Genomic DNA, 12,095 nt, shown 5'->3' with positions numbered 1-12,095 from the left:
TCTCCAGTATTAGCAGGCAGATTCTTTATCAATGAGACACCCAGAAAGACCCACCATTCAAAATGGCCATCATTCAAAAGTCTACAAATACCAGGGAATTCCCTGGCGATCCAGTGGTTGGGACTTGGCGCTCTCACTGCCAGGCCCCAGGTTTGATCCCTGGTCAGGGAACTAAGATCCCACAAGCCTCATGGTGCAACCAAAATAATAATAATGAAATAAAATAACAAATAACAAATGCTAGAGAGGGTATGGAGAAAAGGGTACCCTTCTACACTGTTAGTGAGAATGTAAGTTGGTGCAATCACTATAGAGAACAGCATGGAGGTTTCTCAACAAACTAAAAATATTGCCACGTACTCTAGCAATCCTACTCCTAAGCATACCTCCAGACAAAACTCTAATTTGAAAAGATACATGCATCCTTCTGTTCATAGCAGCACTATTCACAGTATCCAAGACATGGAAACAACCTAAATGTCCAACAAGAGATGAGTAGATAATGAAAATGTGGTTTATGTATACAATGGAATATTACTCAGTCATAAAAAAGAAGGAAAGAATGCCATTTGCAGCAACATGGATTGATCCAGAGATTATCATACTCAGCAAGGTAAGTCAGAAAGAGAAAGACACATACCATATGATATTGCTTATATGTGGAATAAAAAAAATGACATAAAGGAACTTACTTACAAAGTAGAAATAGACTCAGAGATATAGAAAACAAACTTAGGGTTACCAAAGGGGAAAGGAGAGGAGGAATAAATTAGGAATTTGGGATTAAAACATACACAGTACTATATATAAAATAGATAATCAACAAGGACCTACTGCATAGCATAGGAAACTATACTCAATATCTTGTAATAACCTATAATGGAAGAGAATGTGAAAAAAGAATATATATTTATATATACATATAAATGAATCACTTTGCTATACATCTGAAAGTAATACAACATTATAAACCAACTATATTTCAGTAAAAATTTTTAAAAAGATAAGACTTCCCTGGTGGTCCAGTGGTTAAGACTCTGTGCTCCCAGATCTGGGAACTAAGATCCTACATGCCTCACGGTGCAACCAAAAATAAAATAAACATTTGAAAAAAGAAAAAAGATACATGCACTCCCAGTGTTCATAGCAGCACTATTTACAATAGCCAAGACACAGAAGCAACATCCATTGACAGATAAATGGATAAAGAAGATGTATGTGTATATACACATATATATGTATATATATACACATATATATGTATACATATATATACACACACACATACACAGAATGGAATACTACTCGGCCATGAAAAAGAATGACATAATGCCACAGCAACATGGATGGACCTAGAGATTATCACACTAAGTGGAGTAAGTCAGAAAGAGAAAGACAAATACCATATGATATCACTTATATGTGCAATCTAAAATATGATACAATTGAGCTTATTTACAAAACAGAAACAGACTCACAGACACAGGAAACAAATTTATGGTTATCAAAGAGGAAAGGGGATGGGGGAAGGATAAATTAGGAGTTTACATTCTGCAGACACAAATGTATATCACAGGGAACTATATTCAACATCTTGTAATAAATAAACCATAATGGAAAGAAAACCTCAATAACTTTACTGTATATCAAACACTAACACAACATTGTAAATCAATGATATTTCAAAAAATATATACTGGAGGCATAATAACTACAAGGATATTGAAATTGGGTTCTGATACTGAAAGCAAAATGTGAAATCCAGTTGTTGCTTAGTCACTAAATCCTGCCTGATTCTTTTGTGACCCCATGGACTATAGCACACCAGGCTTCTCTGTCCATCGAATTTCCCAGGCAAGAATACTGGAGTGGGTTGCCATTTCCTTCTCCAGGGGCTCTTCCCAGCCCAGGGATTGAACCTGCATCTCCTCATTGCAGGTGTATTCTTTACCACAGAGACACCAGGGAAGTCTATGAAATCCAGAGGGCTTCCTTAACAGCACATAACAAGGGCTTAAATACCTGCAGTGGGTCAGCAGGGAAAGGTGAGGCCCAGGATTATCATCAGACTAGTTTAAGCTTCAGTAAGGTTAAACTTCCAAGCAATGCAGGTGAGCTAAGGGTCCTGGTTAGGAAATAATGGGATCACAACACATGGAATGAGGGTATCTGATTGATGCTCCTGAAGATCTTGAATTGCCAGATTCTTCTGACCCCCCTGAACCTACAGAAATGGTCCACTATCCCTCACCTCTTGCTCATAGACAGTGCAGAAGCCAGTATCATGCGACACTGCATGTACCCTCCTCAAAATCTGCCTCTATCTCCCTCCTGGATACTAGGCTGATAAATACGGTTGAAACACCATACATAATCCAGTACAGGACATATTGGGTCTGATAAAGAAGGGACTATACTCCAAAGGAGCTGCAAGAACTAGTCAAGCATGTAATGGCAGGAACTGGGAGAGAAGCAAGGGACTGGAGCCAAGGATGCTTGATCAGGGCACCAGATTGTAATATTGGATCCAGTTTAGTTCAGTCACTCAGTCGTGTCTGACTCTTTGCGACCCCATGGACTGCAGCACACCAGGCTTCCCTGTCCATCACCAACTCCTGGAGCTTGCTGAAACTCATGTCCATTGAGTCGGTGATGCCATCCAACCATCTCATCCTCTGTCATCCCCTTCTCCTCCTGCCTTCAATCCTTCCCAGCATCAGGGTCTTTTCCAATGAGTCAGTTCTTTGCATCAGGTGGCCAAAGTATCGGAGTTTCAATTTCAGCATCAGTCCTTCCAATGAGTATTCAGGTCTGATTTCCTTTAGGATTGACTGGTTTGATATCCTTGCAGTCCAAGGGACTCTCAAGAGTCTTCTCCAACACCACAGTTCAAAAGCATCAACTCTTCGGCCCAAAGCATTCTTCATAGTCTAACTCTCACATCCATACATGATGACTGGAAAAGCCATAGTTTTGATGAGACAGACCTTTGTCGACAAAGTAATGTCTAGGTTTGTCACAGCTTTTCTTTCAAGGAGCAAGTGTCCTTTTAATTTCATGGCTGCAGTCACCATCTTCAGTGATTTTGGAGCCCAAAAAAATAAAGTCTGTCACTGTTTCCATTGATTCCTCATCTATCTGCCATGAAGTGATGGACTGGATGCCACAATCTTGGTTTTTTGAATGTCGAGTTTTAAGCCAGATTTTTCACTCTCCTCTTTCACTTTCATTGAGACACTTTAGTTGCTCACTTAGTTGAAGACACTTTCTGCCATAAGGGTGGTATCATCTGCATATCTGAGATTATTGATATTTCTCCCAGCAATCTTGATTCCAGCTTGTGCTTCATCCAGCCTGATATTTCTCATGATGTACTCTGCATATAAGTTAAATAAGCAGGGTGACAAAATACAGCCTTGACCTACTCCTTTCCCGATTTGGAACCAGTCTGTTGTTCCATGTCCAGTTCTAACTGTTGCTTCTTGACCTACATACAGATTTCTCAGGTGGCAAGTAAGGTGGTCTGGTATTCCTGTCTCTTTAAGAATTTTCCACAGTTTTTGTGATCCAAACAGTCAAAGGCTTTGGCATAGTCAATAAAGCAGAAGTAGGTGTTTTTCTGGAACTCTCTTGCTTTTTCTATGATCCAATGGACATTGGCGACTTCATCTCTGGTTCCTCTGCCTTTTATAGATCCAGCTTGAACATGGAAGTTCACGGTTCACATATTGTTGAAGTCCGGCTTGGAAAATTTTTGAGCATTACTTTACTAGCGTGTGAGATGAGTGCAATTGTGCAGTAATTTGAACATTCTTTGGCATTGCCTTTCTTTGGGATTGGAATGAAAACTGACCCTTTCCAGTCCTGTGGCCACTGCCAAGTTTTCCAAATTAGCTGGCATATTGAGTGCAGCACTTTCACAACATTATCTTTTAGGATTTGAAATAGCTCAACTGGAATTCCATCACCTCCACTATCTGTGCTTGCAGTGATACTTCCTAAGGCCCACTTGACTTCACACTCCAGAATGTCTGACTAGGTGAGTGATCACATCATTGTGCTTATCTGGGTCATGAAGATCTTTTTTGTATAGTTCTTCTGTGTATTCTTGCCACCTCTTCTTAATATCTTCTGCTTCTGTTAGGTCCATGCCATTTCTGTCCTTTATTGTGCCCATCTTTGCATGAAATGTTCCCTTAGTATCTCTAACTTTCTTTTTTTTTTTTTTTTTTTCTAACTTTCTTGAAGAGCTCTCTAGTCTTTCCCATTCTATTGTTTTCCTCTATTTCTTTGTACTGATCAGTGAGGAAGCCTTTCTTATCTCTCAGTGCTATTCTTCGGAACTCTGAATTAAGATGGGTATATCTTTCCCTTTTTCTTTTGATTTCTGCTTCTCTTCTTTTCTCAGGTATTTGTAAGTCATCCTCAAACAACCATTTTGCCTTTTTGCATTTCTTTTTCTTAGGGATGGTCTTGATCACCACCTCCTGTACAATGTTATGAACTTCCTTCCATAGTGCTTCAGGCACTCTCTTAGAACCAATCCCTTGAATCTATTTGTCACTTCCAGTATATAATCCCAAGGGATTTGATTTAGGTCATACCTAAATAGTCTAGTGGTTTTCCCTACTTTCTTCAATTTAAGTCTGAATTTTTCAACAAAGCAGACCTGGGACACCCAGCATGTGGCATAAGCCCTCTTGGAGGAGGTCACCATTAGCTCCACCATAAAGGTGCAGAGCAGAGGACCCACAAACTGCAGAACAATTATACCACAGAAATTCTCACACTTTTAAGAGAGTTCTAGGGCCCAAAACAGATTTCCTAAGAATCTAGCAAAGGGACTGAGAACCCCCCGCCCCAGGAATTTGACTTTGAAGACCAGTGGGATTTCATTATAAAACTTCCACAGGACTGGGGAAACAGACTCTTGGAGGGCACAAATAAAACCTTGTGCACACTAGGACCCAGGAGAAGGAGCAGTGACCACACAAGAAACTGAGTCAGACTTGCCTGTGAGTGTCCCGGGGTTTCCAGTGGAGGCATGTGTCAACAGTGGCCTGCCGTGGGGTCAGGGGCACTGAATTCAACAGTCCTGGCATAAGTCCTTTTGAAGGAGGTCATTACAAATAAAAAAAGAAAAAAAGAAAGAGGTCATTACAGCCATTACCTACCATAGTTTGGCCTCAGGCCAAAGTACAGGGAGGGAACACAGTCCCACCTATCAAAAGAAAATTGGATTAAAGATTTACTGAGCATGGCCCCGCCCAACAGAGTAAAACTCAGATTCCCCCACAGCCAGTCCCTCCCATCAGGAAGCTTCCACCAGTTCTTATTATCCATCAAAGGGCAGATAGAATGAAAACCACAACCACAGAAAACTAATCAATCTGATCACACAGATCACAGCCTTGTCTAACTCAATGAAACTATGAGCCAGGCCATGTAGGGCCACCCAAGATGGATGGGTCATGGTGAAGAGTTCTGGCAAAATGCGGTCCACTGGAGAAGGGAAAGGCAAACCACTTTGGTATTCTTGTCTTGAGAACCCCATGAACAGTATGAAAAGGCAAAAATATACGACACTGAAAGATGAACTCCCCAGATCGGTAGGTGCCCAATATGCTACTGGAAATCAGTGGAGAAATAACACCAGAAAGAATGAAGAGACGGAGCCAAAGTGAAAACAACACCCAGTTGTGGATGTGACTGGTGATGGAAGTAAAGTCTGATGATGTAAAGAACAATATTGCATAGGAACCTGGAATGTTAGGTCTATGAACCAAGGAAAATTGGAAGTGGTCAAACAGGAGATGGCAAGAGTGAACATCAACATTTTGGGAATCAGCAAACTATAATAAAAGAGTCAGAAATGCAGTACTTAGGTGCAATCTCAAAAATGACAGAATGATCTGTTCATTTCCAAGGCAAACCAATCAATATCACAGTAATCCAAGTCTATGTCCCAATCAGTAATGCTGAAGAAACTGAAATTGAAGGGTTCTATGATGACATACACTGGAGAAGGCAATGGCACCACACTCCAGTATTCTTGCCTGGAGAAACCCAGGGACAGCGGAGCCTGGTGGGCTACCATCTATGGGGTCACACAGAGTTGGACACAACTGAAGCGACTTAGCAGCAGCAGCAGCAGCAGCATGATGACATACAAGACCTTCTAGAACTAAAACCAAAAAAAGATGTCCTTTTCATCATAGGGGACTGGAATGCAAAAGTAGGAAGTCAAAAGATACCCGGAATAACAGGAAGTTTGGCCTTGGGAGCACAAAATGAAGCAGGGAAAAAGCTAACAGATTTTTGCCAAGAGAACACACTGGTCATAGCAAACACCCTCTTCCAACAACACAGCAAACGACTCTACACATGGACATCACCAGATGGTCAATACTGAAATCAGACTGATTATATTCTTTGCAGCAGAAAATGGAAAATCTCTATACAGTCAGCCAAAACAAGACTAGGAACTGACTGTGGCTCAGATCATGAACTCCTGAGTGCACAGTTGGATTAGGGGGAGGTTATTGATTTGGGAGCACTGTAAGTCACAGAATTTATCACTCTGCCAAGGACCCCAGGAAATGTTAAAAATTTGTTATAAGGATGGCTCTTAGAAGCATGGAAAACTTTATAGCCCACATGAGGTAAAAAATGCCAGAGTTGCCAAGACATATAGTGTAGGAAGAAATTTAAAAATTTAGAGAAGTCAGCATGAGGTGGATGTACTTAAGGTCAGAAATTCCACAGAATGATCATGTTCTGTGGGAAGACCAAGAGGAGACCTGTGAATTCATCAAAACTATAAGGAATGTGATGGTAAGGGGTGCACCAGCATCACTAAAAGTTCAGTTGTGGTTTTCCTTTATAGGCTAGGACTGACAGTAGGAGCAGCTGTTGGAAAACTGGGTTCCGTAAGGGGAACGATAGGGTCTTGAAACAAGAGGTCAGGTAATATCACTTAATTGTGAGAAGCCAGGCAGATGCAATTATTATGAAGAGTGGAAAGGTCAGAATGACAGCTTCAGAATCCTGACCCTCAGAGAATCATGGAAATGGTTAATGGAATATAGCATCCCCAAAGACAAACTAGATAGTCAAACAACAAGTGTACTCCTCAATTTTTAATCAGAAGAAATTAAGTTTGGGTGACCAGGGGCTGAGGGCAGTTGCCCCAATGGACAGTGACCATCATTTGCCCACTTTTAGATCTGGGTCAGTTTTAAGACCCTGAACTCATTAAGAGATAGTCAGGTCACCAAAAAGACTCTACAACAGCATGGCAAATTACACAGTAATGATTTCCCAGTCCTCTCAAAGTTCACATACCTACTTATATGACTCTTAATATATTTTTAGATACAGTTGTAAGGAACAGGATACAGGTTCGTTTAAAATGTTTAATGAATTCATAGTATTTTTTTTTTTTTAAACAGCAGGACTCTATTTCCCACAGTTCTGGAAGCTGGGAGTCTAAGATAAGGCTGCCAGCATGGTTGGGTTCTGGTGAGGACCCTCTTCAGGTGCAGACTGCTGTCTTTCTGTAGTGTCCTCACCTGGCAGAAGTGGTGAGAAAGCTCTCTGGTGTCTCTTTGATAGGGCACTTAATCTTATTCATGAGGGTTCCACCCTTATAACCTAATCACCTCCCAAAGGCCCCACTTACTAATACCACCCTTTGGGGATTAGGAATCCATAGTAATTTTTGTCATTTTGCATTTTCTCAAAAACAATAGATGTTAAAAATACCTCTTTTGGCCTTTGGGGTGGTCTACTTGAAATGGAATCCTCATAGCACTTTAAATGTGCATGTGTTTTGCAATGTGTATGTGTGAATAAACATAAGCTCTTGAGAGCAGGGATCTTGTCTTGGTGACTTATTCATCTTATTCAGTGTCTAGCTCAGTGTCTGAACTAAGGCGTATAGTAGGTGCTTGATAAATACAGTTTGAACAAATATATACACATGCAAACAATCTTGTTTGTTTTGATAGAGAGGATGAATATCTTGGGATAGTATAATTTTACATAGGTTTTTTTTCCTTTATGCACTGCCCTTAAATTTACTTTTTTATAATTTAAAAAATATTCTATTTCCCCAAAAACATTTTAAAATTATAAGGACTTCCCTGGTGGTCCAGTGATTAAGAATCTGCCTGCCAATGCAGGGAATAAGGGTTTGACCCCTGGTCCGGGAAGATTCCACATGCCAAGAGGCAACTAAGCCCATGTGCCACAACTACTGAAGCCTGCGCACCCTAGAGCCCGTGCTCTGCAACAAGAGAAGCTACTGCAATGAAAAGCCTGCCCACCACAACTAGAGTAGCCCCTGCTACGGCAACTCGAAAAACCCTGTGTGCAGCAATGAAGACCCAGCATAGTCAAAAATAAAAAATCTAAATTAAAAATAAATAAGATAATGATGAAAAATTCATATTCAGTGTAATAAGTTCACAAATACCACAGTATACAAAAAGCAAAAATTTCCCATTTCCAACACTATTCCTCCAGCCCCTACTCACTCTACTGTAATTCACCTCCCCAATTATACAATTATAGACATTTATTGAGTACTTACTCTTTTTTTTTTTTTAATTTTTTTATTAGTTGGAGGCTAATTACTTCACAACATTTCAGTGGGTTTTGTCATACATTGATATGAATCAGCCATAGATTTACGAGTACTTACTCTTTACCAGGAAGTATTTTAAGCACTTTTTTATATGTTAAGTAATTCATACCTTGTGTGTGCAATGTGCTCAGTATCTTCAGTCATGTCTGACTCTTTGCGACCCCATGAACTGTAGCCCACCAGGCTCCTCCATTCATGGGATTCTCCAGACAAGAATACTGGACTGAGTTGCCACACCCGCCTCCAGGATATCTTCCTGATCCAGGGACTGAACCTGTGGTTTCCTGGGTCTTCTGCATTGCGGGTGGATTCTTTACCTACTAAGCCACCTGAAAAGCCCAATTTATACCTTATCAAAACCCGAAGAGGCAGATGTTATCTTCATTTCACATAGGGGAAATTTTCACAGGTTGGGTTCCCTGGGAAGCCAACTTAAGAGGAAATTCAGAGTACAGAATGTTCCGTCATTCATTTCAGATACAGTTTGGTCTCAACATGGACTAAGTCCAGTCCACATGCTTTAGAAGACCCCTTGCTGAAAAATCAATAGATTTCACTCAAATAAAGAACCCATCTTTCTTAATTGCAGTCAAGGGTCACTGACTATATTATAGCTTTCTTTTATTCACAGATTTAAAGACAGTCCTCAGAGAAGGGCGCCAGCCTTTGAGGTAGGTAGTAACAAGGGAGGTAAACTGGTCATTTGGGTCACCTTGGCCACGGGCTCAGTTCCAAGGGTACGCTGGGGGAGAGAAGTCTAGGGGACTTCTCTTAGGACAGGTTTTTTGAGTAGAGATAGTTGGGCCTTATTTGGGTTGTTTTCCCTACCTTAATTCTGAACACTTTTCAGTAACACTTAGGGAAGCCTCAAGTCTATCTCTCACGTTCACAACCAGAATAAAGAATTAATGGACTCCAAAAACTTTTGAGAAGAGTTTCAAATTATTGTTTCTGATGCTCCCTACCTTATATTCCAAATTCCACAAAGAAATCACTGTGAAGTTGTTCTTTTTATCAGCTGCCCTCAACTGAACTGATCTCCCACACACCCAGTCTCCCAAATGTCCTCTCCAGTTGTATTCCTTATCTCCGTGAAGGACCCACTCACCATCAGCTTCCTAAACCAGATCCTGAGTTATCATTTGTATTTGGGACGTCACCTTTTCCCTTTCCCAACTAATCTTTCAGTTCAGTTCAGTTGCTCAGTCGTGTCCAACTCTTTGCGACCCCATGAATTGCAGCACGCCAGGCCTCCCTGTCCATCACCAACTCCCGGAGTTGACTCAAACTCATGCCCATTGAGTCAGTGATGCCATCCAGCCATCTCATCCTCTGTCGTCCCCTTCTCCTCCTGCCCCCAATCCCTCCCAGCATCAGGGTCTTTTCCAATGAGCCAACTCTTCACATGAGGGGGCCAAAGTACTGGAGTTTCAGCTTCAGCATCAGTCCTTCCAATGAACACCCAGGACTCATCTCCTTTAGGATGGACTGGTTGGATCTCCTTGCAGTCCAAGGGACTCTCAAGAGTCTTCTCCAACACCACAGTTCAAAAGCATCAATTTTTCGGCACTCAGCTTTCTTCACAGTCCAACTCTCACATCCATACATGACCACTGGAAAAACCATAGCTTTGACTAGACAGACCTTTGTTGGCAAAGTAATGTCTCTGCTTTTTAATATGTTGTCTAGTTTGGTCATAACTTTCCTTCCAAGGAGTAAGCGTCTTTTAATTTCATGGCTGCAATCACCATCTGCAGTGATTATGGAGCCCAAAAAAATAAAGTCTGACACTGCTTCCACTGTTTCCCCATCTATTTCCCATGAAGTGATGGGACCAGATGCCATGATCTTAGTTTTCTGAATGTTAAGCTTTAAGCCAACTTTTTCACTCTCCTCTTTCACTTTCATCAAGAAGCTTTTTAGTTCCTCTTCATTCTCTGCCATAAGGGTGGTGTCATCTGCATATCTGAGGTTATTGATATTTCTCCCAGCAATCTTGACTCCAGCTTGTGCTTCTTCCAGCCCAGCGTTTCTCATGATGTACTCTGCATATAAGTTAAATAAGCAGGGTGACAATATACAGCCTTGACGTACTCCTTTTCCTATTTGGAACCAGTCTGTTGTTCCATGTCCAGTTCTAACTGTTGCCTCCTGACCTGCATACAGGTTCCTCAACTAATCTTTAAGTCCTGGTCATTCTACCTTCCAAATTATCCAGAAGCCATCCATTTCTCCCCAATTTCACTGCTTCTTCCTTAGTTCTGGCTTCCCTGGTGGCTCAGGAGGTGAAGAATCTGCCTGCAATGCGGGAGACCTGCATTCAATCCCTGGGTTGGGAAGATCCCCTGGAGAAGGAACCACTACCCACTACAGTACTCTGTTCTGGAGAATTTCATACATGTATAGTCTATGGGGTCGCAAAGAGTAGGACACGACTCAGCGACTTTCACTTTCCTTACTTCAGGGCATTATCGGCATTATCATCTTTTGCCAAAATGCCTTCAACAGCCTATGTGGTTTTCCTGCCTTAGTCTCCTTCCTTTTTTATTCACTCGCCACACTGCAGCCAGAGTAATTTCTTCAAAAACACAAATCTGATAATGTCGGTTTACAGTTTAGAATCTTTCAATACCGAAGATTTTAAAACTTCTAATATAGTTTATTAGGGTCTGAATGATTTGGCCGCTGCGTGCCTCCACAGTCTCATTCCCACACACCATGCCCTCTGTTCGGCCATAAAGAACTTTCATGGAGAAGGAAATGGCAACCCACTCCAGAATTCTTGCTTGGAAAAGTCCATGGACAGAGGAGCCTGGCGGGCTGCAGTCCATGGGGTTACATGACTGAGCATGTGTGCATGAGGGTGGAGGGAGACGGGTTGGTAGCAATAAAGTGGGAGAACTAAAAAAAAAAAAAAAAAGAACTTTCAGTTCCCTGGACCCAACTTTTTCTATTATCGCTATGTCTTTGACCAAACGGTTCTCTGCTTGGAATACCCTTCCCTCTACTCTTTTTTTGGGGAAGTCAGATGCATCCTTCAGGTCCCAGATCAGTTGTCACTCGTACAGCCCAGATAGGCAGGCTTCATTCCACAACAGGTGCCCTCAGCGTGGTCCAGACGATTTGTCTTTCAGGCGAGCGGCCCTAACAGTGCCCTCGAGACTCCATCAGTGTCGGACAGTCGAAAGGCTCCTTAGAGCAGACCCAGATGCTTGAGGCTCCAGTCCAAGACAAGTAGGCAGCACATGAAGCTTCGGGCCCGCAGCAGAGACACACCCAGAGTTTCCAGCTGCCGGCGCTGGGTACAAGACCGCCGTTCACCTCCCGGAACCCAGCCGGTGTCCCCGCCTCCCACGCTGCGTCGGGGGCGGGGTGGGGCGGGGCTCTGGGCGCCGGCGAACGGCGTGCGACGAGCGGGGGGCGGGGCCAGGGGCGGAGCGGAGCGCGC

Source organism: Cervus elaphus, chromosome 12, assembly GCF_910594005.1.
Source record: "Cervus elaphus chromosome 12, mCerEla1.1, whole genome shotgun sequence".
NCBI classification, from domain to species: Eukaryota; Metazoa; Chordata; class Mammalia; order Artiodactyla; family Cervidae; genus Cervus; species Cervus elaphus.
Note: the sequence above shows the minus strand (reverse complement) of the source record.